Raw genomic sequence first — 26005 nt, forward strand, 5'->3', positions numbered from 1 at the left:
GTCTTCTGTGAAGTTCATCTGTTATTTTTCTTTACCTATTTTTTTCAAAGTAAATTTTTAGTTTGATTATATTTCAATTTTTTAAGCATATTCTGCTTTCTCTTTTGTGTTACTTCTGTCCAGTCAGGATTTTATGGTTTATACTAGATTAGCATTCAAAGATTTAGCTATTTGTTTTCAGGTAGTAGTATTTTCTGGTGCTGTGTTGCTAACAGGCAGGAAAGAGATGTTTAGCTCATGAAAGAAACTAGCCCACCTCCAAACAGCTGAATTTCAATGTGGTTCTATGATAGTATGCAGCATCCCTTGATCTTGTAGTTGATGAATTTATAATAAGCTTATTTAACATTAGACCTTGAACTACAATTTGGATCATTCAGTATACAGAACCTGAGCCTGATATATTCAATTGTTACTCTTGAACAATAACAGTACAAATGTAGATTAAAGAAGGTTCAATGCACTGAGTCCTATAATTTTATAGATAAAACATGAAATCTCTGTATTTTTATTCTCTATTGTATGCTTGTGTAATTGGACTTTTCCATCACTCAATAATTTTGGAATTATATGCAATATTCATCTCCTCAGCAGACTGCAATCTCTCGATGTGGACCAGCATGTCATACTGAGCACAGTATTCACAGTGAGTTGCCTGGAAAATAGCAAGCCCTCAGTCAATATTTATTGAATGAATGAGTGGGTGGATGGATAAGATATTTTCTTTTTAAATTTTCTTTTACTTATTTTTTATACAGCACGTTCTTATTAGTTATCTATTTTATACATATTAGTGTATACATGTCAATCCCAATCTCTCAATTCATCCCACCACCACCACCACCACCACCACCCGCCACTTTCCCCCCTTGGTGTCCATACGGTTGTTCTCTATATTTGTGTCTCTATTTCTGCCCTGCAAAGAGGTTCATCTGTACCATTTTTCTAGGTTCCACATATACGTGTTAATATATGATATTGGTTTTCCTCTTTTTGACTTACTTCACTCTGTATGACAGTCTCTAGTTCCATCCACATCTCTACAAATGAAACAATTGTGTTCCTTTTTATGGCTGAGTAATATTCCATTGCATATATGTACCACATCTTCTTTATTCATTCATCTGTTGATGGGCATTTAGGTTGCTTCCATGACCTGGCTATTGTAAATAATGCTGCAGTGAACATTGGGGTGCATGTGTCTTTTTGAATTATGGTTTTCTCTGGGTATATGACCAGTAGTGGGATTGCTGGATCATATGGTAATTCTATTTTTAGTTTTTTAAGGAACCTCCATACTGTTCTTCATAGTGGCTGTATCAATTTACATTCCCACCAACAGTGCAAGAGGGTTCCCTTTTCTCCACACTCTCTCCAGCATTTGTTGTTTGTAGATTTTCTGATGATACCCATTCTAACTGGCGTGAGGTGATACCTCATTGTAGTTTTGATTTGCATTTCTCTAATAATTAGTGATGTTGAGCAGCTTTTCATGTGCTTCTTGGCCATCTGTATGTCTTCTTTGGAGAAATGTCTATTTAGGTCTTCTGCCCATTTTTTGATTGGGTTGTTTGTTTTTTTAATATTGAGCTGCATGGGCTGTTTATATATTTTGGAGATTAATCCTTTGTCTGTTGATTCATTTTCAAATATTTTCTCCCATTCTGAGGGTTGTCTTTTTGTCTTGTTTGTAGTTTCCTTTGCTGTGCAAAAGCTTTTAAGTTTCATTAGGTCCCATTTGTTTAGTTTTGTTTTTATTTCCATTACTCTAGGAGGTGGGTCAAAAAAGATCTTTCTGTGATTTATGTCAGAGTGTTCTGCCTATGTTTTCCTCTAAGAGTTTTATAGTGTCCGGTCTTACATTAAGGTCTCTAATACATTTTGAGTTTATTTTTGTGTATGGTGTTAGGGAGTGTTCTAATTTCATACTTTTACATGTAACTGTCCAGTTTTCCCAGCACCACTTATTGAAGAGACTATCTTTTCTCCATTTTATATTCTTGCCTCCTTTGTCATAGATTAGTTGACCATAGGTGCATGGCTTTGTCTCTGGGCTTTCTATCCTGTTCTACTGATCTATATATCTGTTTTTGTGCCAGTACCATATTGTCTTGATTACTGTAGCTTTGCAGTATAGTCTGAAGTCAGGGAGTCTGATTCCTCCGGCTCCATATTTTTCCCTCAAGACTGCTTTGGCCATTCGGGGTCTTTTGTGTTTCCATACAAATTTTAAGATTTTTAGTTCTAGTTCTGTAAAAAATGCCACTGGTAACTTGGTAGGGATTGCATTGAATCTGTAGATTGCTTTGGGTAGTATAGTCATTTTCACAATATTGATTCTTCCAATCCAAGAACATGGTATATCTCTCCATCTGTTTGTGTCATCCTTGATTTCTTTTATCAGTGTCTTATAGTTTTCTGAATACAGGTGTTTACCTCCTTAGGTAGGTTTATTCCTAGGTATTTTTTTTGTTGTTGCAATGGTGAATGGAATTGTTTCCTTAATTTCTCTTTCTGATCTTTCATTGTTAGTGTATAGCAGTGCAAGACATTTCTGTGCATTAATTTTGTATCCTGCAACTTTACTAAATTCATTGATTAGCTCTAGTAGTTTTCTGGTGGCATATTTAGGATTCTCTATGTATAGTATCATGTCATCTGCAAACAGTGACAGTTTTACTTCTTCTTTTCCAATTTGTATTCCTTTTATTTCTTTTTCTTCTCTGATTGCCGTGGCTAGGACTTCCAAAACTATGTTGAATAATAGTGGCACGAGTGGACATCTTTGTCTTGTTCCTCATCTTAGAGGAAATGGTTTCAGTTTTTCACCATTGAGAATGATGTTTGCTGCGAGTTTGTCATATATAGCCTTTATTATGTTGAGGTAGGTTCCCTCTATGCCCACTTTCTGGAGAGTTTTTATAATAAATCGGTGTTGAATTTTGTCAAAAGCTTTTTCTGCATCTATTGAGATGATCATATGGTTTTTATTCTTCAATTTGTTAATATGGTTTATCACATTGATTGATTTGCGTATATTGAAGAATCCTTGCATCCCTGGGATAAATCTCACTTGATCATGATGTATGATCCTTTTAATGTGTTGTTGGATTCTGTTTGCTAGTATTTAGTTGAGGATTTTTGCATCTATATTCATCAGTGATATTGGTCTGTAATTTTCTTTTTTTGTATTATCTTTGTCTGGTTTCGGTATCAGGGTGATGGTGGCCTCGTAGAATGAGTTTGGGAGTGTTCCTTCCTCTGCAATTTTTGGATGAGTTTGAGAAGGATAGGTGTTAGCTCTCCTCTAAATGTTTGATAAGTTATATTTTCTACTGAAACATTTCCCCAGTTCTCTAAGGTGCTAAGATATTTCCCAAACGAATGATTTCTTTTTTTAAAAAAAATTGGATACTTTTCCTTTCATTATTCATTCATGTAACATTTATTTAAAACCTGGTTTATGCCAGGCATAGTGCTTGTAGCTGCTTTCACAATTCATAATGTAGTGTGTATTCTTATCATACTTAGAAACCTACTGCATTGACTGCCAAAGGAAATTTCTGGACACGGAAGATGTTTTGACTGTGCAAACAGTGGCCTTCCTCCTTTCCATGTGTCCTAGAAAGAAATTCAGAGAAGGAAATGTCAGTAACTATTCAATGGCAAATATGTTTTAGAGATTATATGTAAGGAGAACTGCACTGGCCACAGTTTAGTTATAAATAAGAAGCCCTGGGAAACGTTCAACATGAACACATGTTTGGATCAAACAGTCTTGTAATGCAAAAGACAAATTGCTGGAAAGGTACCCCAGCCAGGAGATTCACTCACTAGTGGCTGTTATTATTAAGGCAGTAATAGCCAAAATATTTTATTTAGTGTGATATTTATATTGACCTTGCTATTTATGGATACACGGTTGGACTTTTCCACTGTAATTCAGGAGAAAGGTCACACTGATTCACTTGAAGGTATATATGTGTTATGTTGTTTTCCTTACTTGTTAGCTCACAGAACAGGTAAATTAATATTTACTGAGAGCAGAGTTCTTGGCTAGTGTTTTATATACCTTCTTACATTTTATCCTTTAATAGTTTCTATTCAGCAACTCATATTAGTTATGCATAAAGATGAAAAAATTAAGACTCAGAGATTCTAATTTGCCTAAGTCACAGCTACTAAGTCGTGAGGTCAGAATTTGATTCCAGTTCCCTGAGAGTTGAAATTTTATGATTATCCCATTATGAACATTGGCCAAATAGGCAATAGTAATGTATGTTCCAGCCTTTAAAGAAAACCCAAGTGTAAAACAAAGTGAATAAATCAGTGCATATTATCCAATGCCTAAACAGGCTTATTTCAGGAATGAAAAGGTGATTCAGTATAGGGAAGTTTACCATAATAATTTTTGTCATTAACAAATTAAAGGAGAAAAATCAAACTATTACATCAGGAAATGCTACCCTCCAGAAAAGCACTTGATAAACATCAGCAGGATCTATTCTTGGCAAAAAGCAACAACAAAAAACCAATAATAGATGAAACTTTCTTAAACATAATTAAAAATTATTAGCAGTCAATTTTTTTACATATTTTTAAATAGCTGTATTCTACAAATATTTTGGTAAGAGATTGGGAACATTTTTGTTATCACTATTATTCAAATAATTTTTGGCATTTCTATGAAATGTAATATATCAAGCAGAATTAATCACACAAAATATCACAAAGGAAAGGATAATATCATAAAAATTTGAGGTATTTAAGGAAGAAGCTATTAAATCTAACAAAAATTGTTATAAGCCAACTAGGTATGACAAACTAAATAATAGTTTTCCTTAATACTAAAAGTGAGTTATAAATTAAAATAAAAAAGATCTCATTCACAAAAGCAGAGTCAAAAATACCAACATATAAAAATGGAAAAAAAAAAAAAGATATTCCTTGTAGAATGGAGTTTCTAGGATAACAGGACACAAAATGTCAACAATAGGAGAGTGATTAATTCATTATAGTAAATTTTCTTAATATAATAATATGTAATTATAAAAATAATAGATATAAATGTACTTAGTTTTAAATGATGTTCATGACATGATAAGACTAATGAGTACATTCCTCATTTTTATAGAAAAGATAGCTTTCATATTATATATTTATATGTATAATATATATTTCTATAGGCACATATTTTATATGAAACCCTTGACATTATATCTCTATGTGGGTATTTATGTGTGTCTGCATGTGTGTGTGTAGGTGAGCAGAAATCTTGACAAGTCAAAAACTAGAGAGAACTTAGAATAGTACATATCAGTAATACATGTTTATTGTTATTTTCATGTCTTTATAAAATTTTTCCTTAAAAAATTTTCGCATGAAGAATCTGGGAAAAATAAACTCCAAACTGTAAGTTGCTGTCTTCAGGAGACAGGATTTCACAGACTGGGTCTGTATGGGCAGGACAATGTAAATGAAGCTTTTACTTTCAATCTCAGGTAGGTTTTTTTTTAAGTGTCTGTAGACTTAGAGGACATTTTTACCTTACAGTGTTTTCCAGTACTTTTCAAGGAAAAATAAAGAAGAAATTTTTTTAAATGTTAGGAGAATTTTCAATTTCCAAATATCATAAAATGTCAGAACTGGAATTGGTGTTCAGTGGATACATTCAGTCACTCACAAAAAGACATGCTTTACACTGTGTGACATTATGTAAGCCCTCATTCACTGATGAGAACATTGAAGCCTAGAAAGAAATATAGACTTTGCCTCTTGTTTTGAGGTTAGCAAATTAGAACAGAAACAAAAACCACAAAAAACCCTGAGGGATTCGTACATGGGGCAAGTGTGTTTCAGATAAGCTTCTCTCCACACAAGGAAGGTAGGGAACAGTATGAAGGAACTAGAGTAGCAGGGACCAGCCATGATCATCTAGGAGTAGTAAGAGTACTAATAACAGAGATCATAATCCTTGCCATAGTAGCTGCCACTTCCTATTAGGCACCAGGATGGGCAGTTTTTAGTTTATATCATTAATTCTGACATTGAACCTATGAGGTAATTCTTGGTCACATTAATTTTCAGAGGTGAAACTGTGTCTAAGAAATTTCCAGAGTTAAGGGATGTGCCCAGAGTTCAGTGATGTGATGCTAAATGTTTAACTACCAGCTTTGAGGAAAAATAAATGTATGCCCATATACTCACACATATGTTAACTATATGAAAATATAAATTTATGTACACACATAACCTTACTATAATTTTTACTTACGTAAAAGATGTGTAGCACACAATTTACAAATAATAATAAAATATAAAATACTCTATTATAAATCCATGTAACCAGTTGAGTCTCACAGGATACCCTCTGATTTTTGCTGAACTCAGCAACCATATATCTATGATTGTAAATGATGGAAAAATGTAATTCGGATGTGAAAATGGTTTGACATTTTCATTTATATTAATGAGTAAGATGAAGTGAAATAGCAAAGCCACATATTGGAACTTTATTCATTAATCAATACTTCGAGCAACTTCTTTACTGAATCCCAGAATAGCTTTTGAATGCTGGCAGAATATTTCTTTAATTGTTTTTGTGCTATTCAAAATATAAAGGTTACATATCTGACATAAATTTTTAAGTTTAATCTGCATTATTAACGTTTTCTCAATCATTTTCTTAAGTATAGTCAATCAGCAAAACAATAAAGCAGACCCTGATTTGTAGCATGTGCTGATTTCCATAGTGTAAATACTCCCATCAATGGCCAGTGAAAGCTGGTATGAGCCAGCTTCAGCACCCAGTGCCAGATTTGCAAAAGGGAGGTAGAAAAATACTTTAAAAGGGAGAAAAGTTAATCTTTGCCTATTCAGATATTACTCTGATTTCAAGTAATACTTGGGATTTTAAAAAAATAATTTAAAAAATTTTCACCACACCTTTTCCAGCATTTATTGTTCCTAGATTTTTTGATAATGGCCATTCTTACCCTGAGAAAACCATAATTCAAAAAGAGTCATGTACCACAATGTTCACTGCAGCACTATTTACAATAGCCAGAACATGGAAGCAACCTAAGTGTCCATTAACAGATGAATGGATAATGAAGATGTGGTGCATATATACAATGGAATATTACTCAGCCTTAAAAAGAAAGCAAATTGAGTTATTTGTAGCAAGGTGGATGGACCTAGAGTCTGTCATACAGAGTGAAGTAAGTCAGAAAGAGAAAAGCAAATGCCGCATGCTAGTGCATATATATAGAATCTAAAAAAAAAATAAAAAATGGTACTGGTGAACCTAGTGACAGTGCAGGACTAAAGACGTTGACATAGAGAATGGACTTGAGGACACGGAGTGGGAGGGGAAAGCTGGGCCAAAGTGAGAGTGGCATCGACATATACACACTACCAAATGTAAAATAGCTAGTGGAAAGCAGCAGTATAGCACAGGGAGAACAGCTCAGTGCTTTGCCGATGACCTAGAGGGGTGGGATAGGGAGGGTGGGAGGGAGGCTCAAGAGGGAGAGGATGTGGGGATATATGTATGCATATGGCTGAGTTACTTTGTTGTACAACAGAAACTAACACAGTATTGTGAAGCAATTATGCTCCAATAAAGATCTATTAAAATAACATTTTTGATTTATTTTCAAATTTAGAGAAAATTTGTAGGAAAAGTACAAAGACCTTCCACATGTTCTTCAGCAGTTGTTTATGTTTCTCCCCAATTTGCTTTATTATTTTTCTCCGAATCTTCTGTCGTTCCTTTCTCCATTTCTCTCTCTCTCTTTCCATTTATCTCTCTTTGTCTGTCTCTCTCTCTGATCAGTCATGCTAGGTGTAGGTGTTTATTTACCTTTTCAAGGAACCAGATTTTAGCTTCGTTAATTTTGTCTTTTTTTTCTCACACTACATTATTGGTTTTTGCTCTATCACTATCATTTTCTTTATTCTACTTAAGTCTAAGCTGTTCTTTTTTTTTTCCTAGCCTCTTAATGGAAAAACTTGGTAACAGATTTTAAGAACTTTATTCTTTAATAGGAACTTCTCAGGCTACACATTTCCCCCAAAACACAGCTTTAAGTTGATCTTGCAAATTTTGTTGTGATATATTTTTACTACAATTCTCTTGCAATAACTTCTAATTTCCTTTGTAATTTGTTTTTGAGCTGTGAGTTACCTAGCAGTACATCAAATTTTGAAATAATTGGGGCTTTTATACATATCTTATACTTACTGATTTCTAATTCAATCCTCTATTAGTTTTTCAGCTATAACTACTTACATTATTTTAAGTAAGTGTTCTAAGGATTGCAATACGTATTCTTTATTTTAGAATTAATATTGTACCACTTTATGTAAAAGGTAATAACTTTGCAACAGTACAATTCCTTTTATCTGGTTACTGTTGTTCTTGTCATGTTTATTACAGCTACTTATGAGTCCCATGACAGTGCTGTTATTTTCATTCAGTCACACATTTTTTTAAGAAGTAATGATAAAATATTCTTTGCATATTCTTTAATTCTGTTGCATTCTTTAATTTTTATCAACATATTTACCATTTCTAGTTCTCCCTACTCTTTCCTATAGATTCAGTATTCACCTGGTTTCTGTTCTTTTCAGCCAGAAGAATTTTTTTTTTTTTAGTTTTTCTTTCATTGCACAACTACTGGAAATACATTTTCTCCATTTGTACCTGAAAACTTCATAATTTTTGCTTTTATACCTAAAATATATTTTTACTGGATATTGTATTTGTGGTCATTGATATTTTTGTTGTTTCAGAATTTAAGGAGACAATTCTAGTGGGATGAAGTTCAACGTTTATCCATATCATTATTTTTCCCTGAATGTAATGTCATTTTCTTCTAGCTATTTTCAAGATTAAAAAAAAAATCATCAGTTTGGTTATGATACATCTAGGTGGGGTTTCCTTCATATTTATATGACATGTGGTTCATAGAGTTTCTTGGATCTGTAAAATTATATCTCTTTTTTAACCATATTTGGGAATTTTGGGGCCATTTTCTTCAATATCCACATCTCTATCTCCATGAAATATTAAAGAAGTCAGCCATGTTGATATCTGGAGATAAAGCATTCCAGGCAGAAGGGAGAGTCAGTACACAATGCCCTAAGGTAGGAGCATATCTAGCATGTTTGCAGAACAAGAAGGAAACCTGGACAACTGGAACAGTGAGTAAAAGGGAATGCAGGAGAAGAAGTTAGAGAGGTCACATCATATAGGAGTATCCAGGATTTTTAAGAGAAGTTTGGGTGGTAAAGTGTAGGTGGAGAACCCTTGGAGGGTTTTATCAGAGGAGTAATGTTGCTCTTGTAAAGGTATTACTCTGGCATCTATATTGAGAATATATTATGGTTGAGAGAGAGCATTAACAGGAAAATCGGTTAGAAGTTATTTAATAACTCAGGCAAGATATATGGTAGAGTGTGCCATCAGAGCTGATAAGAAACTGTCAGATTCTTGATATATTCTGAGGATAGGTCCAGCTGGATTTACTGACCCATTGAATCTGGAGGGTGAGGGAAAGAGAGAAGTCTTAACTATTTGCAAAGCTTTGGGTCTGAAAGCTAAAAGGATAGCATTGTCTTCGACTTACAAAGGGCAGACTTTGGGTGGATCAGGTTTGGGTAGGAGGAAGTCAAGAGTATAATTTTGGACTTAGTATGTTTGAGATATCTATTAGACCATCAAGACAATATATCAAGCAGAGAGTTGCATATACAGGTTTCAGATTCAAGAAAGAGACCTGGGTTGGAAATATAATACTGGAAGATATCAGCGTATCAATCTGTAACTATGATTGGATAAAATCACCAGAGTAGTCAGTTTAAGTACAGAAAATAATAGAATCAAGAACTGAGACACTGGGATCAGGATTGAGGTAAATGAGATGAGGAGGACCCAGTAAAATAACCTAAGAATGGCAGTGAGGCAGGAAGTCAATGAAGAAAATATATCAAGGAGGAGAGGGTGATCAGCTTTGTACAATGCTTCTGATCATTAATTTTAAATAAGGGTTGTGAATTAATTGAATGTAACAACATTGAGCTCATTACTAATCTTGATAAAGGCATCTTTGGTGGAGAATTGGGAGTAAAAGTTTGACTGGAGAGACGTTAAAAAAGTATAGTGGGAGGAAAGTTGGAGATGAGTAGAGATGGCTCTATTGAGGATACGTCTTGAGAAGTTGCTGGAAAAGAAAGTAGCTGAATAGGGCTGTTGCTGGCAGGGAAAGTAAGGTGGTAAAAAGGTTATTTTTTAAATTTAAAGTGTGTGATGATTAATTTCATGTGTCAACTTGACTGCACCATGGAGTGCCCAATTTTAAAACATTTTATTGAAGTATAGTTGATTTATAATGTGTTAAATACTGCTGTACAGCAAAGTGATTCAGTTATACATATGTTTATGTTCTTTTTCATGTTCTTTTTATTATTGGAGTGTAGTTGCTTTACACTGCTGTGTCAGTTTCTCCTATACAGCAAAGTGAATCAGCCATACATATACATATATCCTCTTTTCTGGGGGTTTCCTTCCCATTTAGGTCACCACAGAGAACCAAGTAGAGTTCCCTGTGCTATACAGTAGGTTCTGATTAGTTATCTGTTCTATACATAATAGTGTAAATATGTCAATTCCAATCTCCCAGTTCATCTCACCCACCCTTTTCCCCCTTGGTATTCATACATTTGTTCTTGTATCCATACATTTGTTCTCTATGTCTGTGTCTCTATTTCTGCCTTGCAAATAAGATCATCTATACCATTTTTATAGATTCCATATATATGCATTAATAACACAATATTTGTTTTTCTCTTTATGACTCACTTCACTCTGTATGACAGTCTCTAGGTCCATCCATGTTGATGCAAATGCCATTATTTTGTTCTTTTTTATGGGTGAGTAATATTCTATTGTATACATGTACCACATCTTCTTTATCCATTCATCTGTCGATGGACACTTAGGTTGCTTCCATGTCCTGGCTATTGTAAATAGAGCTGCAATGAACATTGTGGTACATGACTCTTTTTGAATTATGGTTCTCTCTGGGTATATGCCCAGGAGTGGGATTGCTGGGTCATATGGTAGTTCTAATTTTTTGTTGTTGTTGTTTTTGTTTTTTGCTGTACACGGGCCTCTCACTGTTGTGGCCTCTCCCATTGTGGAGCAACAGGCTCTGGATGCGCAGACTCAGCGGCCATGGCTCACGGGCCTAGCCGCTCCGCGGCATGTGGGATCTTCCCAGACCGGGGCACAAACCCGTGTCCCCTGCACCGGCAGGTGGACTCTCAACCACTGCGCCACCAGGGAAGCCCTAATTTTTGTTTTTTAAGGAGCCTCCATACTGTTCTCCATAATGGCTGTATTAATTTACATTCCCACCAACAGTGCAAGAGGGTTCCCTTTTCTCCACACCCTCTCCAGCATTTATTGTTTGTAGATTTTTTGATGATGACCATTCTGACTGGTGTGAGGTGACACTTCATTGTAGTTTTGATTTGTATTTCTCTAATAATTGGTGATGTTGAGCATCTTTTCATGTGTTTGTTGGCCATCTATACATATTCTTTGGAGAAATGTCTATTTAGGTCTTCTGCCCATTTTTTGATTGGGTTGTTTGTTCTTTTGATATTGACATGTATGAGCTGTTTGTATATTTTGGATATTAATCCTTTGTCAGTTGCTTCATTTGCAAATATTTTCTCCATTCTGAGGGCTGTCTTTTCATCTTGTTTATGGTCATGTTCTTTTTCATTATGGTTTATCACAGGATATTGAATATAGTTCCCTATGCTATACAGTAGGACCTTGTTGTTTATCCATCCTATATAAAATGGTTTGCATCTGCTAATCCCAAACTCCCAATCATCCCCCTTGGGAACCATAAGTCTATTCTCTATATCTATGAATCTGTTTCTGTCTCATAGATAAGTTCATTTGTATTGTATGTTAGAATCCACATATACGTGATATCATATGGTATTTGTCTTTCTCTTTCTGACTTACCTCTCTTAGTATGATAATCTCTAGATCCATTCGTGTTGCTGCAAATGGCATTATTTCATTCTTTTTTATGGCTGAGTAATATACCACATTTTCTTTATCCATTTACCTGTCGATGGACATTTGTTTCCATGTCTTGGCTGTTGTAAATAGTGCTGCTATGAAATAGGGGTTTATGTATCTTTTTGTCCTGGGTATATATCCAGAGTGCCCAGATATTTGATTAAATATTCTGGCTGTGTCTGTACAGTTGTTTCTGGATGAGATTAACCTTTGAATCAATAGACTGAGTAAAGCAGATTGCCCCGCCCATTGTGGGCAGGCCTCATCCAATCCACTGTAGGTCTGAATAGATCAAAAGTGCTAAGCCAGAGAGAATGTGCTTTCTCTGCTTGACTGTGTTTGAGCTGGGACTTTGATTTTCTCCTGCCTTTGGTCTCAGACTGGAACGTACACCATTGGTTCTCCTGGGTCTCTAGTTTGTCAACCGCCAATCTTGGGACTTCTTGGTCTCTATAGCTGTGTGAGACAATTCCTTATAATAACTTTCTAGATAGATAGATAGAGATATAGATAGATACAGACACAGATATAGATGTAGACATAGATATAGGTATAAAGATATAGATAAAGATATAGATTTAGATACAGATATAGATATCCTATTGATTCTGTTTCTCTGGAGAGCCCAGACTAATACAAAGTGGGAGAAATTGTAGCATGCTTGTAAACTAATTGGAATAATACAAGAAAGAGAGAAGGGGAAAATGTGTGGGGTTATAAGTTTTAGTAGGAAAAAAAGGAATGAGATTTACTGCAAAAATGAAGAGATTGGAATGGTTTATTTATAGTAACAGATGGCAAAGAACAGTATATGGATGCAAGTGCTGGTTGGTAAATATATTTGGATGTGGGAGTCTGAAATTTTCATCTACTGTTAAAAATTTTCTCAGTGAAGAAGGGAGCAATGTCACTGGCTAACAGTGAAGATAGGGAGATGTTGGTTTGAGGAGATTGCATATGTGAAGTCATTTAGGGGAGTGGGAGAGCAAAGGTGCTATGTTGTATCTCCTGGTGGAAGGATTCTTCCCTCTGGAAAATTATGGGAACAGGAAACAAAAATTTTGCTAATGCATCAGTAGGGGTAATAGTGAGTGGTGCTGTTCCCGTTTCTACCTCCTGATTCTTGGATGCATGAATCCTGGTTACTGGATAAACAGCACCATGTATTGGATACTAATTCAGAGCATATACAGCCTTCTGGAGAACCTTTCACTAACCCTGCAAGGTGTTGCTTCCCTCCCTGCTTTCAAAAAGACATTCTACCATTCTATCAAGCTTGAGGATAGTGAGGAAGAAGACAAGACCAGTGAATTCTATGAGCATGGGCCCACTGCAGTACTTATTTTGCTGTGAAGTGAGGTCCTTGATCAGAAGCAATGCTGTGTGGAATACCATAATGGTGGATAAGGCACTTTATAAGTCCATGGAGGGTAGTTTTGGTGGAAACATTGTAGACAGGGAAGACAAATATGTATAATCATATCTTTTAATGCTAGGATTTCAGTACTGTGGCATACTGATGAGAAACAGTTGAGCCAGATGGAATTGTGCATACGGTATTTATATACATATGTGTACCTCTCAAGTCAACTCAGGCACCAGGGGACCTGGGTTTTAGTCACACTTTGCTATGAACCGGCTGCTTGGGCAAGTCAGTGAACCATTCTAGGTCCATTTTTCTCTATTGTAAATGAAAGGATTAGACTAGAAAATTTCTAATGGCACTGATTTAACATTCTTATGGCCTATGGACAAAACATTTATCTGCTTGAATATTTTTGAAGACTTTTGAAAAAAATGTTACTTACAAAGTTTATAAATCCTAATAGAATTCAGTTTAATTTGAAAAAGGCAGTTGGGTATTTTATACCTTATAATTCCCTTTGGTGTTACCAATAAACATTCGTCCAATTCAACAAACATTTATCGTGCAAAGTGTCCTTTGCGCCGTAGGTACTAGGAAACTTGTAATTAGGCAGGCATAACTTCAGTCCTGGTCATGTTGCATTTTGTGTACTTATCTATCAGTTCACAATATCCCTGAGGGAGTATGTGAATGTAGCATGTGCACAGTATAATGTTACTATAGAAAAGGCTTTGGGTTTTCTTTATTCTTCCTTGTAAGCAACTGTTTATTTTAACCCATTTTGTTAAAATTTCCCAGCATGTAACTACATTATTATTAAAATGTTCGATGTCATCATTGGTGCTTCATCAGTTTTATTTTTATTAAATAAATTTTCAAGGCCTTATAACTACTTAGCACTATTTTATTATATTGAGGCATTATAGCATGTTGGTTAAGACCATGAATTCTGGAACTAGGCTATAGGTCTGAATCCTGACTTTGCTACTTAGTAGCAGTGATCTTGGGTGGGATATATAAAAATTTCTGTATCTCATTTTCTTATGCATAAAAATTTAGATAGAAATAACACCCACTCTATAGGGATGTTGTGAGAATTAAATAAATTATTCCATTGGGAGTGCTGAGAATAGTACTTGGCCTGGCACATGGTAAGAGCTCAAGAAATATTAGCTATTATTATTTCCATTTTTTTCCTGCTCTTATTTTATAATGGAAGTCAATGGAAAATTAGAATTCACAAACCTACTTGACTCTAAAGTATTTTTTTAAATACACTACTTTTATTTAGAATTTTTGTAGTGATATATATATCAGAGATGGATTAATACTATAACATAAACCAAAAATGGATAATCTTGAGCTTGATAAATAATATTGCTCAGTGGTGGATCATTGCTTGCAGGTGTGACACCTGTTTACCTACAAAGGGCAAACGTTTTAATTACCTTATTTGTGTAAAAAACTTGGCTCTTTGAAAACAGAAAGGAATTTTCCAGAGAAAACACCTTTTGAAACAGTGATTTACTTCACATCGGAGCAGGAAGGAGAACATACAAATTATGATTTATTGATGTTCTTTGCAGCTGGGCAGCCTGACGGAGGGGAAATGAGGGATTAGTTGATGAGCTAGAGAGCATAAGCAGGTGTGTGTACTTGAGTAGAGTGTGTGAGTGAAGTAGGGGAGCAAAGGGGAAGCAGACGTGGCAAAGTGGGATTGGAGCATACTCGGAAGACCATAGTCAGAAGTGTGTTTGGGGTTGAGTGGTATTGAGATAAAGGGTGGTGAATGGTTGTTTCCAAATTCACTCTCATAGTTGAGACAAGGCATCACCAGGAAGTGCTGATGTATGCATTTGGGAAAATTGTTTGGAAATGTTTCATTTTGTTTAGATCCAGACACAGGCTCAGAGCTGGAAGGACCTAAAAATTCTGTCTCCAAAATCATCCAAAACAGATGATGGTTGGCTATGCTAATTATAAAGCCTCCCAAGGGAGATTTTCCATCATCTAATGAAACTTCAGACATAAGTGACAGCCATTATAAACATATGCACATTTCAGCAGTCATTAAGGCAAATATGAAAACAATGGTAAATTAACATTTGCATCAAACTGCATAATCCTATTATATCTCACTTTCCCTTGCCCTAATTTGAGTCATCAATTTAAAATAAAGAAGGCTTTTCCTTCCTTTGTTTTAAATTAGAGAACGTAGCGGGTTTGTGACTCCCTCATTTGTCCTGCTGGCTTTGATGTCTTCACTTTTGTTCTCAAAACTCAGTTTTAGTATTAGGCTCCTGGGCCAATTGCATCAGTCATTCTCTAGTCATGATAATTGTTAAGGGATGGAAAACCATAATGAAGTTAAGATATTGCTTTGTCTATCATCTTGAATTATTTTCTTACAGGATTTTGAGGAGGTAGAAACAAAAAGAACAAAGAACAAATCAAAGGGCCAAATTAAAAAAATCAGCAAAGACAGAAAAGTCAGAGTAAGGATATATTAAAATAAGTTTGAAATAAGTTTCATCTATGACATTTTATATATTTTTTTCTATAAAATTAATATCATATTCAAAAAATTTGTTTGGAACCTGGGTCAGCCTTTTGTTTAGTGAAGTTTATTGCCATCTTTGCTGTAAGACTTAACAATCAAAGCCTGGACATCTGGCTGCCTTCCACATTTACCTTTTCTGAAATTCCTAGATATAGACTAAAAAGATAAGTGTTGGCTGCAGCAGGCCATTATATTACCTTTCATGAGAAGCCTCGAGAAGCAAAGAGAGGTAAGTCATAAGGATATGAAAACATAGTGAAGTTTCTTTCATTGGGGGTTAAAAACTGGGTAATAGGGAATGGCATGGTGGTTTTTCTTAGCAAAATCCCTAATTCACATTCCTACTCCTATTATTCTAATTTCATCATCTGAAATTTGTTTCTGGCCACTGTATAGTTAACCCTTTCACCCTATTTTTCAGTCTATGGTGGCAAACTTGGCACACACATGAACCTCTCCTCCATCCATAGATCTCACTGAATGGCAGTAAAAGATATACAACATAATGAGTTCCTGGTAATACTGTAAACCAGAGAGGATTCCTCCAGCAAACCAGAGATTTGACAAACTTTAGGAATTCTGAAAGTGGAAGGGATTATATAGTAGATAAAGCAGATGGGTGAAAAAAAGTCACACACTGGAAGAGATGCAGGAGGAAGATGGTACAGATAAGGGAGAAGCTCTTCCTAGCTGAGCTGCAGAGAAATTCTAAGTTTGGAGTTGGTGGACAATGAAAAAGCAGGTTTGGGAAGAGTCAACGAAATGTATGAGGTCTAAGGAATTTTATGGTCTAAATGCATCCTCCCATGCATTTTTGGAGGAGCATTCTAGAACATTTGTTCACAGACAGAAATCCAAGACTCACCTTCTATATAGAGTAATATATTTGGGGAGGGGTCGATCACAGTCTGTGTCATGAGGTGAAGGATATAACAAAGAACCTGAAAGGACAACATATTTTCACAACATTATAGGAAGAGACAGTGCCTGTCAGAAGTGTATTGTGGAAAAGTTTTCTACTTCCAAACTAACTTATGCCTCACTTTGGTGTTTGTGGAGTTCTTGAGCTAGCCTTCCTATTCCCAGGTATGTAACATAAAGGAAAGCTTGTTTGCAACAGGAACCATCAACTTACAAGGGGATCCTCAGTCAGCCCTTCCTAAATAGATAGACTGATATATACTACTGAAAAGGATAGCAACTTATACTGAATCAAATCATATTTTGTTCACAAATATCAATTGTTAATGAAGGATTATTAGACCTTTGGGGAATACTTAAACAGCCTGGGAGAGGAAGAAAGACCAAGATGGACAAACAGATTGACAGATCCCAGGTGTAGAAATAGTGCAAGAAATAGTAAAGAATTTAAAAATTCTAATGTGTATCCTTAGAGATATTTGAGAGACTATATCATCAATAAAGCAAAACCAAGTTATTAGGGAATAAGAGTAATTATAGACCAAGTAGAAGTTTTAAAAATTAAAAATATACAGAAAGAATTTAAATAATATAGAGCTAATTAAAAAATATTCTAGAAAGTTGGAAATAAAGTTGAGCAAAATGCTCAGACCTCAGCAAAAAGAGAAAAAAGATGGGAAAAAGTTAATAGTTATGGGAGACACAGAGAACCCACTTTCTAGCACGTATTACAGATGGCAAGAACAGAGAAAATGGAATAAGGATAAGGACAATTAAGTGAATATTTGGTGCGAGGAGGCCACAGGGAAAAGGGATATTTGAGCAAGAAAACGAGAGAATAATTCTTGCATTCTAGGCAGAGAGGATTGTCTCTGTGAAGGCCCAGAGGTGGGAATTTGCATGCATATGGGAATTTCCCAGAGGTGGGAATTTGAGGACCAGCAAGAAAGTTACTGCGACTAGAGCTGAGTGACCAACGGTGAGAATAGTCAGACATTCGATAAGAAAAATAACAGGGCCAGAGTTTCTTGGTCCTTTTTGACCATTGCCATCACACCCTAAGGTGAATAGGGAAGGATTAGAGAGTTTTGAACACAACAATGACATGATCTGACCTACATTTTAAAAGGATGACACTGGCTGCTATTTTTGGATGAAGTATGTTTTGAATAATTTTTTTTTTCCGTGAAGACTATGTGGGCTACACTCTGAGTCCCTGTGTATTTGAAACTCTTTCTATTGCTTGTATTGTGTGAGTAAGAATGTCTTGGGTCTTAAATTTTTCAGTTGAAAACTCAGTAGATGTTATGCTAGTGTCTTCCAACATTTAATATGGTAGAGGAGGAAGATGAGATGATTCTCACTTTTCCATTTGTGTAGATCACATTTACTGTAACTTTTTAGAGAAGTCTCTGATATTATTTACCTTTGGACCTCAAATATTTCACCAGGGATATCTAAGCAGTGGTCATTTACCATTAATTTCACACACAAATCTAATCTTTTTATAGTCATACTACAATGTTGATTTGGCTTTATCATGTGTAACTGTCTTATCTAATCCTTACAACAACCCAGTGAAGTGGCTACTATTATTATCTCGATTTTACAGATGAGGTAAGTGAAGCTTAGAGAGATCCATGTCTTGTTACAGCTCTCAACACAGTGTACTCTGTCCTTAATATCTCCACCAGCTGGCTGAGTCTCCCTGAGGCTGGGTTGGGATGAGTCTTGCTCATATATGAAGCTTGTTGGATTGAGAAGAGGGGAGTTCCAGAAGGAAGGAAGGCCAGAACTGACTGTGGGGAGAGCATGATCACTGTAGGGAAAGGGACATTAGGAATGTCAGGGGCTTTCTCAGCATCTGCCCAGCCCTCCAGAGACCCCAGTAACCCTCACCTCAGGTGAAACAATGATGAGGGCCCTGGAGACACAGTGAGCCCGTTAATTTCTACATTTCAGCCTTATTTCAGATTATCCTTTTGCATAAAACTGTCTGATGTTATTTCCTGAAGCATATCTTTGCCAAGACATGTTTGGTTTCAGTGGTGCTTGTTTAAGTATATAAAAGCTCAGAAAAGATAGCTACTGTGGTAGACTCATTTGGCTGCCTACCAACAGCTGCTCCCAAACTTTACATTTTTACTAACTGAAGTCCAGTTTGTTTAAGTGGTGGACTGAGAGGTCTTGACTTCCAGAAAATAAGGAAATCTGCCAAACCTAGGAAATGAATTGTGATTGGTTTATTTTAATCATCATAATTTTATTCTAATTTGATAGAAACTCTGTTTTTCAGACTTCTTGTAGAAGGAAGTGACTGAGTGATTAGAGAGAAATTCTCCTAGGAGGAGGTGATTCTGGAAAAAAAATTAATTTCCCAATAGAAGAAACAAATCTGAGAATAATGTTAGATCAGCCTCTTCTTCCTACTCTGAAGATGGACATTATGATGTCTTGAGCAATGGCAGACACCTATCAATCAGAAGACAAATGGGCAATATGAAAATATGGCAAAATGGAGAGAAAAAGCTTGGTTCTTTGACAACATCCCACTAGGAAGTCTAATTCCAATTTGATTTGGAGCAATAGTCACAGGGTAATTCATTCTTGCCTATTTGATTCTGAAATGGCTTTTCCTATTTAAAAATTTCTTTCTTCTATTTAATTATTAAGGTGAATTTAGATGCTTTTGGAATCTTTGCCATGGGTGGTGGTAAAGTTTTAACGCCCCTCATATATAGAGAGGCATGTAGCATCAGATGGTTGTAGAAATTGGATTGGCTATTTGTCAAATTCAAATGTAAACCTTTAGGGACTTCCCTGGTGGCACAGTGGTTAAGAATCTGTCTGCCAATACAGGAGACACGAGTTTGATCCCTGGTCCAGGAGGTTCCCACATGCCACGGAGCAACTAGTCCCGTGTGCCATAACTACTGAGCCTGTGCTTTAAAGCCCGCGAGCCACAACTACTGAGTCTGCACACCACAACTACTGAAGCCCACGCACCCTAGAGCCCATGTGCCACAACTACTGAGCCCACGCACTGTAACTACTGAAGCCCACGCTTTCTAGGGCCCACGGGCCTCAACTACTGAGCCCGCGTGCTGCATCTACTGAAGCCTGTGTGCCTAGAGTCCATGCTCTGCAACAAGAGAAGCCACCGCAGTGAGAAGCTGGCACATCCCAATGAAGAGAAGCCCCTGCTCACTGCGACTAGAGAAAGCCCACGTGCAGCAACGAAGACCCAATGCAGCCAAAAGTAAATAAACTTTTTTAAAAAAATGTAAATCTTTAGCTTCTTGATTGGAGCTGGGGTGAAAATAGACATGGGAAGAAAATATATGCCATCAGCATGCTCACAAAACATTGCTGGAAGTGGGTGAAATAACAAACTAAGTTTGAGCACATTTGTCAGCTATGTGTCATACTTACTATAGAAGTAAGGTAATGTGCAAAAATCTTTAAGAACCATGAAGAAATTCTTTCAACATATGTCCTTTCAAGACTACTGTTGCTTCTAATCCTACAATTTAAGAGGGGAAAATAGTTAGGAAAGTTTCAGGGGTCAACTCCATGATTATTAATGAGCTGGGAATAAAAGTGATAAGTAAAGTCCAAAGGATTCTTATTGTTTAGTCTTGGTTAAACACTGAGAGATGCGCCTGATCTCTAAGTATATAAAAGATGACTAGACAAAGGAAAGGATATACAAAGGAAAGGAGCCAGCTGTTCTCCTTCACTGGTGATTGAAAAGGCAAAAATGAGCTCCATTTGTGACTGTCCTGTGGACACAGGTTTAGGCAAAGTCTAATGCTTGTGTGACAGGGGGATAACATGCCACTCCTTTCCACAAAAGAATATATGGGGTTGTTTTAACCTTTGAAGGAGAGAGTTTCAACTCTATTTCATGATTCTAAAAGAACCAAGTTATGTTTGAATAAGATAAAAGCATAAGTAAGAGAAAAAAAGCCCATCAGGATGTTGTAACAGTAACACAGAGCCTCACATTAGTCATACTCTTTGTTCCTTATGGAAAATTCATAATTCTAAAAGTAAAAAGCAGTGTTTGGTAGAAGGGGATCAATTTGAAGATTAATAAAGTTTAAAGTTACTTATAAATTACAAAATTATACCATCACAAATATCCTACTAGTAAAACATGAGGTTGGTATGCTGCTAAAGCTTAAAAGGATATTTAACTATTGGCGTGCCCTCTTCTCACTGAATGTGGATGAGAGACTATTACTAAAATATCTCAAAAACCTCAGCTGGGATGCTCTATCTGGAGTAGTTTTGGTCACATACTAGATGAGAAGCTACTCTTAGGTCACCTCGCCTGCATGGGGACAACATATCCACCGACACATCTTTTGACAATCCGTTTCTCTCACTTACCAAATGTTTTTGACTTTTGGCAATAACAGCCCTCCTTAAAGCTCTGCCCTCCCAAATTTTGGTTGGGCATTTCTATCATTCTTTAAAAAGTTTCACAGTCTAGCTGTAGTTCAGATTAATGGCTGGGTCTAACATAACTTGACTTTTCAAACAGTCAAAGATGGACAGAAGAAAGGCATGCTCACTGGAATGCTGGCAGATTTATTTCCAGTTCAAGCCAAAAAACAGCCTTTCTCATAATATTTCAGTGTGTCCAGTTCAATCTAGGTCAGAAACCAGAAATGCAAAACATTCACCAATGTTTCTGAACCTTCAGAAGTGAGTAGACGGTTTGGGTGGCTGAGAATATTTATTTAAGCATGATCCTACTTTAAAACCATTTACCCTGCCTGATTGTTAGAGGCTGTGGGAAGTAAAGTGCCCACAGAGAATGGCTCTGTAATGCACTCTAAATTCTTTTCCATATATTTCTATGTCTTGTTTTATCTTCTGGAACTTAGTAAAAACTCCATTATAACATTAGATTTGAAAATTTATATCTATATCAATTATTAGTCAAAATAAAAGCATTAGTGAGAAAGAAATGTACATTTCTATAGACTAAAAATTCAAAAAATTTTATAGAAAAGTATAGTGGTGTTTTACTCTCTCAGCAAAATGTATGCAATGGATGAAAATAAACTTTGTTCTAAATACATAGTCAGGCCCAGATTATAAGAGAAAATATGAAGATCTGTATAACAGTGTTTCTCAGAGTCTCTTTTACGTTTCAAAAAAAATGTATTTACCAGTTTCCTTCATGTTTATGTTTTAAGTCCCCTCTTTCAAATCAGGAAAAATGGTTTTTAGTAATACGTATACTCTATATGGATTAGTGCATTCACCTGCACACAAACTGCATGCTATAATTTTCTTCAAATGTGTAAGTAACAGAAACTTAGTCTAGTTTAAGGATAAAATGAAATTTATTGGAAAAGTACTTAAGCATTTTATAGAATTTAAGCAAAATTTGAATAATCAGGAAGAAAGCCAGGGAAATCTGGTGACATGAGCACTGGTGATTCCAGCTAGGGAACATGACTGGTCTGGGGACATAAGCAATGACATTTGAGTGTTTGAAGGACCGTCCTTCTAAAGTTTCACTATTAATGTGACTCAGTGGTTGTTTTCTCTAAGACCCTTGATTCCAAATCTTGAACCAAAGTATCAGATTGGCTACTGGCTCAACTAAGGCAGAAGGAATATGGACTTAGTATTCTATAATTTACTACATGTCTTAACTTTAATAATGTGTTATGAAGCAGATGCTCACTATCAGAATAAAAGAACAAGAACATATCAAGATGTGGTATCAGTAAGAATGGCAATGTTTAGTAGAGACTCATACAAAAAATACAAAATGTTTATTTTTTGGATTAATGTGTCATTATTAATTTGATTCTGCATCTGTGAGAAGGAAAAGACATAATTAAATGGGTTCCCCTATTGGTACTTGGGGGCTTGCATGAAGTTATGAGACATGACAATGATTTAGTTAATTCATTAGTTCAATAACATTTTGAAATCACTGGACTAAGAAAATTAGTTTTCTTTTCTATTAATTTTTGTATTATGTACATACTTTTCAGAGATAAGGTCATTTAAAGGTGGAAACACTTTGAGTGGGTAGATGAACAATAACTTCTGCTGAAAAATAACATATTTAATAGATTTGAATTTCTTTCCTTCTTTTCTTCTTTCCTTCCCTCCCTCTTCCTTGTTTTTCCTCTTTAAAAAAATTACTTAAAGCTTATAAAGGAGATAAAAACATTTTTAGCCAGGATTTTTAAATTAAAGGAAACAAACCATTAAATACAGTATGTTACATACAACAATCTTTTAGTATTGTCCACTAGTCCCAAAGTTTTCTTGAGGCAACAAACTCTACAGCCTATGTATTATTTGGTAGGAGTATGGAGGATATCTACTAGTACAGCAGCTTTGTTTCCTTTTTTAGTTTTTATAGTTAAAATGACTTGTTGCTTTGTAAAAAACTCATATTTTCTTTTTCTTGATATGCAGACTGAAAATAATTGTCTTTCTACTGAAAACATTATTTGCCAATTTTATGCATGGATGAATTAAATAATGATTTCAAGCCTGTTTTAGGTATTAGTATCAATAGTTTTCTCTTTTATTATTACATGAGATATTGCTTTATTTGACAACTTAATAATTCTGAAGTAAACCAAGGTAGAAGAAAGTCAGCCATATCAGCATTAGTCCACACATATAATAAATAATTTCATAAATTCTCAAATATCTCAGAAATTTTATTTTTGTACCACATTCTGTTTTAAACAGTAAGGTTAATGACTTAAAATTATTCAAGAATGTTTTGTAATAATAATGGCTAACAAAATGATATATACTGGCAAGGGACTCTAAATTTAGTGTTTTGAATTTCCAACATTGCAAAGCAATTATATTAATCTGTTGACATCCTACTTCATAAAACTCTTTTCTTATTTCCTTAGGTGAAGAACAAGGGGAAGGCTGTATTTCCATGTATTTCTAATATCTTAACCAATTTGCCATATTGGTACAGTACAATAAAGGGTTGTTTTTCAACTCTAGAAGCTTATTTCATTTTTCCTTAGAAAATCTGGGGGCTGGGGAAAGTCAGTGGACAAGTTTACTGGCAGTATTACCTAATTTCATCATTGTTTTAATTTAATTCACATATGTCTGACAAATTCAAAAAGCAGCTTTTTCAACAAGACTAAAGTACTTTTTGTTGGTAATCCCAGGAGGATTTAACTAGTTTTAGTTGAATCATCAGAGAAGATATTTCCTTTCCCTTCTCTGTGTTTTTCTCGCTTTCTTCTCTCAGATCTCTTATATTGTGCCAAATGCATTGACTTAAACACTTCTTCAGATCACTTCTAAATGACATAACTGATTTTGAACATGAACATCAGGCTCCATTAATAAATTACAGTATGATAATGGATCTAGTTGACTGCAATGGTCAAAACTGACCACTGAGGCTTTTTGTATAAACAGACCAACCACGACTTTTGACTTTTTTAAGTTGTGTAAAAATCCAATCATGCTTAATAATGATTTCAATTTATTCCTAAAATTTACCTGTTAAATTTAAACATCTTTGTATTGTATTTACTTTGTTAACGATGGTACTTATTTGCCCATACAAATGGCTTTTTAAAAATGAGGTCAGGTTCATCAACTTGCTAACAGGTTTTGACTGATATTGGCTCTTTGTTTTCACATTAGTTCATTTATTGCATTATTAAATCAATTCTTAGTTTAGAAGCCAAGAAAATGTTTTATAGTGCAATGTGGTTGCCTCCCTAGAGTTCATTAGCTCATTTTCCTTCAATTAACTCTGCGTGCACTGCACACCTCTCCTAACTTTGCTAATGCTGAAGTCTTATTGCAGGCAGAGCATTCAGTCTGGCCTTGAATTACCAGAGAAAGTAAAGACAGAAAATGACTTTCCAGGTCATCTATCCTAGACTTCTGCTTGTCTGTCAGTGTTGTCTCTGGAAGGAGATGAACTACTGGAGGCAAGGTCATGCCATGTGATGATTAACTCTGTAAAATACTTGGATTTATGGAAAAGTTTGGTCTGTCCGTTCAACGGCGTATTCACCATGCTATTATATTTTTAGTGCTTTCAGAGAATTTTAACATGAAAAGAGGGGTTTTGCTCTTTCTTCAGAGTTACACAGCTAGTTTATGGTGGTGCTAGAAATGCATTGCTCTGGCTTCTACTACAGTATTCTCTTAATCCCATCAAAGTACATAAATAACCAAATTATATCCTCATATATGCTCACATATTAGCACAAATCTAGTTCAGAAATGAAAACAAATGAATACCCTGTAGACTCAATGAACTGAGCTTTCTCTTCAACTTAAAACCTACCAACTTCTTGCAAGTAGGTTTAGTTTAGCTCAAGTTTTAAAAAATTGAGTTAAAAATACATATAGATGAGTATTTTAAAATCCATTCTTCCTGAAAAGTCATTGCTACTTTCTCTAACTTTTAGTATTAACTGCCTCTTGAAACTGATCAATGTGGAGAACTTATCCAAATGAAGAACCCATATTTTCAATAAAGAAATTTTAAAATGTTATCTGAATAATAAATCAATAGTCAGAAAATATAGCCTCACCTAATTTGCATTTTGCCTAAGTCAACACAACAATCATATCACTTGCTTATGCTTGTGGAAGCAAAGGCTAGTGAACTCAATTTTAAGCCTATTATCTCTTTTAGATAACGTTCTGTGTTGAGCAATAAGAATGTTTTCTCTGCTTTTTTCCAGGAAATCTTTTCCCACTGAATTTAAGACCAGAAGTTTATTTTAATGTTTCAGAACTTCAAATGTTATTTTCTAAAACAAGGAAAAGCAGTTGAGTGTTATTTGTAATCAAACAGAGATTCTTCTGGATATAACTGACGTGGATACAAAAGTTGCATTTGGTTTTCTAGCCAAAATAGCAGTTTGCTCTCATTACCATGCTTCTCTATCTAAAAGTGAGGCTGCATATGGTAGATTGTCAGCTTTTCCAGCAACACTCACAAATATTTTCCTTATGCTGCAAACTAAACCCTTGACTCAGTGTCTCACACAGTAGACGTTATTCA

This window comes from Lagenorhynchus albirostris, chromosome 6 (assembly GCF_949774975.1).
Source record: "Lagenorhynchus albirostris chromosome 6, mLagAlb1.1, whole genome shotgun sequence".
NCBI classification, from domain to species: domain Eukaryota; kingdom Metazoa; phylum Chordata; class Mammalia; order Artiodactyla; family Delphinidae; genus Lagenorhynchus; species Lagenorhynchus albirostris.